This window comes from Musca vetustissima, unplaced genomic scaffold (genome assembly GCF_032173495.1).
Source record: "Musca vetustissima isolate MV318-11 ecotype Yass unplaced genomic scaffold, APGP_CSIRO_Mvet_v1 utg29156, whole genome shotgun sequence".
Taxonomy (NCBI): domain Eukaryota; kingdom Metazoa; phylum Arthropoda; class Insecta; order Diptera; family Muscidae; genus Musca; species Musca vetustissima.
The window spans coordinates 242,396-249,034 of record NW_026879865.1 but is presented as its reverse complement, the minus strand read 5'-3'; positions in this window follow the sequence as shown (position 1 = coordinate 249,034).

Here is a 6,639-nt window from a genome sequence, read left to right as displayed (position 1 = left end):
TGGCACAGCGTACTGAATTAACTCTAGAATAATGTGTGTTAAGATTCGTGAAAATCGGTTCAGATTTAGATATAGCTCCCATATATATTTTCGTCCGATTTAATGTAAATGGTCCACCAAAGTCCCTATATATCTTTCGATTTGCACGAAATTCGGCACAGCGTAATTAATTAGGTCTAGAATGATGTGTGTTAACTTTCGTGAAAATCGCTTCAGATTTAGATATAGCTTCTATATCTGGCCAAATTAAAAATTTAAATCGGTTGCAGTCCTTTAAAAATGCGACGTCTGTTAGGATTCATCTGTTGAATATACCCAAAGTGGTGAAGGGTATCGACCGACTTTACTACTTTCCTTACTGGTTTTCTATAGGTCTATCGATTTTTTCTATATAAAAGAAAAACACTGCCATCAGTCTGAACTGAGATCTAGCGAATTTTTTTCTATTGAAAAAAAATTGCCCTCAGTGCAAACTGAGGTCTAGCGAATTTTTTTCTATTGAAAAAAATTGCCCTCAGTGCAAACTGAGGTCTAGCGAATTTTTTTCTTTTGAAAAAAATTGCCCTCAGTGCAAACTGAGGTCTAGCGAATTTTTTCTATTGAAAAAAATTGCCCTCAGCGCAAACTGAGGTCTAGCGATTTTTTTTCTATTGAAAAAAATTGTGCAATCTGAGGTCTAGCGAATTTGTTTCTATATATAAAAAATTGCCCTCCGTTTGTACTGAGGTCTAGCGATTTTTTTCTATATAGAAAAAATTGACCTCAGTTTGTACTGAGGTCTAGCAAATTTTTTTCTATAGAAAAAAATTGCCGAACTGAGGTCGATTTTTTATGTGATTTGTATTTTTATAAAAGTATTTGTATTTTTTATAAAAATAATATTCATCCCATTGTGCAACAACTGTTGCTTTGTGAGCAATCCTCTAGAAAGGCGGTAGAAAATAACAAAAATGCTGATCATTTCAAAATTCGTTACAATTTCCCCCATTCCGATATAAAAGTCACATACTCTACCCTCTCCCCTTCTCCATTGTCTTTAGTCATATGTTGCTTCTATTATCGTTTATTTCTTCATGTGATGTAAATAATAAAAATAATATTTATGTTTAACTGTCATTTCTGTGTGTGTGTGTCCCTTTGACAGTCTAAATGTACGAGTATGTAAACCATATGCTATTAAAATGACATTTTTATAATCGACAGGTACAACAATAACAGCAACAACAAAAAACTTAACGGTTTTTATAAATACCAACACACACACACTCATAATTATAATTAGACAAATGGGGAGACAAAGAAAATGAAATTAGAAATTTCCACCCAAAAACTTTTCATTTCCGGAAAAGCAACAAGAAAAAGGGTCTCTATAAATGTTCACGTTGACACAATTAGGAATAGGAATAATAGTTTTTGTTGTTCGGTAAAAAAAGGTTGGTGGGAAATAGTACTTGTAGGCAGGAGTCTCGAGAGGTTGGGGTGGGAAAATGTAAAAATGCATTTTCAGTTTTTCCTATAAAGAGTTGGTAAAACTGAGGGGCGTAAAGTTGGAGTGGTGTAAAATGAAAGCAAATGTCCGCTGACCGTGTGAATGAATGTCCTTAATTCTCATGAAATATCCCTTCATGGCTGGCCATTTCAACAGTTCACATGAAAAATGCTAATTTTTTGGTTTGCCTTTTTTTGTTAATTTATTTATTTATTGTTGATTTCCGGTAAAGTGTCATGTGCAAATAGCCGTGTGAATGCTCAGCGGAAAGTGTTATGTAACAACAGGTAGTGAGTCGCATATAATTTATTTTAATAAAATTAATTTTGAAGGATTAATAATTCTTCCGAATCATAAGGACTCCCATGGTAATGGGGGTTACATTCGAAATTCTTTAAATGGTTGGGGACCTTTATATGGGGCCTATATCCTTGTAAATTGTCTGCTAATGAATGGACGAGGAAATTACAGACCCTCAGGCAGGAAAACTGAGCCAGGAACTTCAAAAGAAAACCATCAATACAAGAGGGGCTCCATAGATGTTTAATTTGGTTTCGATCTTGCAATTCCTTCATATAGAAACAGGGGTTCAAAAAAGACGTATCCGCATTTTTAACAATGAAAGCGCGCATTTCTAATTTTTCCATTGTAACAAATTGCGGATGCGTTTTTTTTTTTTTTGAACACCTGTTTCTATATGAACCAAATTTAACATGTGTTCATGTTTATACCGCGTTTTTTGTGTTAGGCTAAGAACTTTACGGACGAAAAATGAAAGTAAACCACTTTCAAAATAAAAGACTCAAATGTCCGTCCTGCCGTCTGCCTGTCTGGCCAGCTGGTGCACTATAACTCTTGATGAGAGCAACCGATTTCATCCAAACTTTGCACATCGTAATATTTGTTCCAAATTTTGTTCAAGTTCGAAGATGGGGAATATCGTTCCACTTCTTCTGGTACCTCGCCAAAAATGGTCAACATTTTCCTTAAAATACATTTTAAAAAATCATACGAACGGACTTTGCGATATAAACCAAACTCTGTACAACTTTGTATCTTTACCAATCCTAAATCAAGTAGGACGATGGAATCCATTGGTTCACTGCTTCTGGTACCTCCCCCACAAATAGTCAAAAGTGTCAATATTTATAAATCCAATATTCGGCAAATGGAATGACAGACTTGAATCAAACTTTCCACAACCTATTATCTCTAGACAGCATAGAAAAGGTCCGAAGATGAGGTCCACTCCTTCTGGTACCTCCCCCACAAATGTCCGATTTGAACCAAATTTTGCACAATCGAAGATGGGACCCAGTGGTCCACTTCTTCTGTACCTCCCCACAAAATGTTCAGAATTTTTATAAATATATTGGTCCACCACTTCTGGTACCTCCTATTTATGAATTCAATATCAGGCAATGGTGTGTCCGATTTGAACCAAACTTTACACAACCTATTATCTTTACCGAGCCTAGACCAAGTTCGAAGGTGGGACCTGTCGTACCTCTTCTCCTGGTACCTCCTCAAAGGGTCAATATTTTAAAAACTTGTAAATTTCAACCTCATTGATAAAAACATATTACATACATACTTAGCTGACATATGACAGAACGGTTGTTCCATAAGTCGAACTTAAGAAAGATTTCCAGGCTCGTCGGACTTGTGCACATCTCATCCAATTTGACAGACCATTTTCCGGAATGTTGTCTTCTACTTGATCTTTCCCCCTTCTGCGTGAACCGTCACTTGGCTCGCTTTTATATGCCTTATGGCGCTGGGGCATCTTCATCCATTCTCACAAGATGGCCTGGCTAACGTAATAGATGCACCTCGATCCGTCTGACTTTGTCGATGTCCGAGAATATATGGTATAGCTCATCGACGCAGATCGTCTCATAGATCTTCCACAGAATTCTTCTCTTAAACACTCCAAGAGCTGCCTCATCTGCTACCGCAAGTATCCATGCATCTGATCCATACACCGGCACGGTTAGTATCAGCGTTTTGTAGAGCGAGAGTTTGGTCTGGCGAATGGTGGCCTTGCATAGTAGCATCTTTTGGCCAACACTATTCTCCTCCGGATTTCATAGCTGATGTTATTAGTATTGTTTATGGCGGTACCGAGGTATATAGAATCGTTCACTATCTCGAAGCTGTAGTTTTCAAGTTCCACAGTTGGTCCTAGTCTACTGTCCATCTTGCACGTTCAAACCATCAGCTTGGTCTTCTCGTCATTTACTGTCAGACCCACTTTGGTAGACTCCTTCTAATTTTGTTCAAAGGTGGCTATTACCATTCGTAATGTTCGACCCATCGGATGTCATCGGCGTAGGCGGGTAACATGTGTGGTTAGGTTTATAGAGTACCATTTCTGTTCACATCGGAAGAAAATATATATTGGAAAATGTATATGGAAGCGGACGAAAATATATATGGGAGCTATATCTCAATCTGAACCGATTTTCCCCAAACTCACCACTCATCATTCTAGACTCAAGTCAGTACTCTATGCCAAATTTCGTGCATATCGAATGATATAAAGGGACTTTGATAAACTATTTACCTAAAATCGGACGAATATATATATGGGAGCTATATCTAAATCTGAACCGATTTTTCTCAATTTCATTACGTTCGTCATTGCGCCAAATAAGTGAGCTGTTCCAAATTTCATCCAATTGGAATCATAAATGTGACCTGTACTTGACAATTTAACATGGACTTAGAAAGTGATTCTATGCATATTCCCAAAAGGAACCATGTGTCTATATCGTATCCTTTTGCCTGTTACAAACATATGCCCAAAGACATAAACAGGGTATTATGTGGTGAAGGGTGTAAATAAAATACCCTGGACCACAGTATGGGAAACGGAATAAATTGATGAATTTATTTCTTCATAGGGAAAAATATGAATAATTATTATCTGACTCCAAATGGAACAAATGCTATTAACCTACCTTTCTATGTTGATATAGATAATGCAACTGCAATGACCTTGACAAAATGTGATAAAATTTTCAATGAAAAAACATTGGTTCAAAAGTACACCCTCACAAATGATAAAAAAAAATAAGAATTAATTCATTTAAAGATCTGTGGTATCTAATGAAAAGTTTGGAGCAAAAAACCAAAGAGATAAGTGAGTAAATCAGAGACAGATTTATGAATAATTCAAAGAGTTTTACTCTGTCCGAGAGACGATGATGGATATGTAAACATGAAAAGCTTATCTTTGAGACACAAAATAAACAAACCGATTTTGTGCAATAACAAATGCAAGCACTCAACCCCACCCTCCCACATACTTGAGATGTTTTTTACAACCCATTAAATAATTAACACTAGACCATATCGATCTTATGATCTGCAAAATAATATCATGAGATTTATTTACCCTGCAAAAACAAAAGACAACAACATAAGACTTTATACCTATCCTCGGGACAAAGGTGCGACCTTTAACACTACACCCATATATCATTTAAATTAACTAGAAAACAAATTATTAAACAAAAAACAAACAAACATACATAAATCATTTATCGATCGATCCTACGCCTAATCGATCACATATGCCTTGATCATAAAACAATATCATGGCTCTATGGTTCTCGAGAACTGTTCTAATTTGTTCCATTTGTCTGTTGTAGTTGTTGCATTTGTTTTCCTTTGTTGCAAAATGATAAGTTGAATAACAAAAAATATATAGCAATTTTTATTGTGATTATTTGTAGGTATATTCCGTTCGGTCTTTGTGTATACATCCATATCATCATATCACCTATTATGGGGATCGTATTTACGCTGTTTCTAACGAGCCCGCCGATAGCGTCGCATTGCTAAGTACCTTCACCTGTTAACTGCGAGGTGGTCTGTGCTCGAGTTTATTTTTTTCAAAGTTGTCCGGTCGCTAAGAAATATTTGTGTGCTGGGCGATGGTGTCGTGTGCAATTTCACACGTTCTCCAATTCGGTTAGCTTCTTCTTATTGGATTTCTTGAACATTTTTGAAGGTAACGTGTGCAATCTTGTTAATTTTCGGGTGCAAAATTGGTTGATTCTTCACCATAGTTGGTGTTGTGGAGATAGGTGGTTTGTGTATTCGATATAATAACCTAGTAAGAAATGAAGAAGTTCGATAGTGGATATGTTGTCTATGTTAGGGATGATGGTGGGCTACATAGAAGCTGAACAATGATTGAATTTTAATGACATTCTAGGTAATAATTGTTAATTTTTAAAACGATTTTTGAAAAACAATCTTGGCTATATTTGCGATATTTTTTTTAAATTGTATTTTTGCCATAGCCGTGCATTTTTATACCCTTCACTACACTGTGGTACAGGGTATTATGTCTTTGAGCATATGTTTGTAACAGGCAAAAGGAAACGAGATAGACACATGGTTCCTTTTGAGAATATGCTTAGAATCACTTTTTAAGTCGTTTTATGCATGTCCTTCCGTCCGCCCGTCTGTCTGTCTGTCCATGTTAAATTGTAAACAAAGTACAGGTCGCATTTATGATTTGAATTGGATGAAAATTGGCACAGCTCATTTATGTGGCCCAAGGACGAACCCTATTGTAATTTAGAAAATCGGTTCCGATTTAGATATATCTCCCATATATATTTTCCTCCGATTTAAGGTAAATGGTGCACAAAAGTCCCTAAATAGCTTTCGATTTGAACGAAATTTTACATAGCGTACTGAATTAAGCCCAGAATGATGTGTGCTAACTTTCGTGAAAATGGGTTCAGATTTAGATATAGCTCCCATATAAATTTTCGTCCGATTTAAGGTAAATGGTGCACCAAAGTCCCTAAATATATTTCGATTTGCACAAAATTTGGCACAGCGTACTGAATTAAGCCTAGAATGAAGTGTGTTAAATTTCGTGAAAATCTGTTCAGATTTATATATAGCTCCCATATATATTTTCGTCCGATTTTACGAAAATATTGCACCAAAGACCCTATATATCTCGAGTTGCACGAAATTTGACATAGCGTACTGAATTAAGTCTAGAATGATGTGTGTTAAATTTCGTGAAAATCGGTTCAGATTTCGATATAGCTCCCATATATAGTTTCGTCCGATTTAAGTAAATAGTGCACCAAAGTCCCTTTATATATTTCAATTTGCAC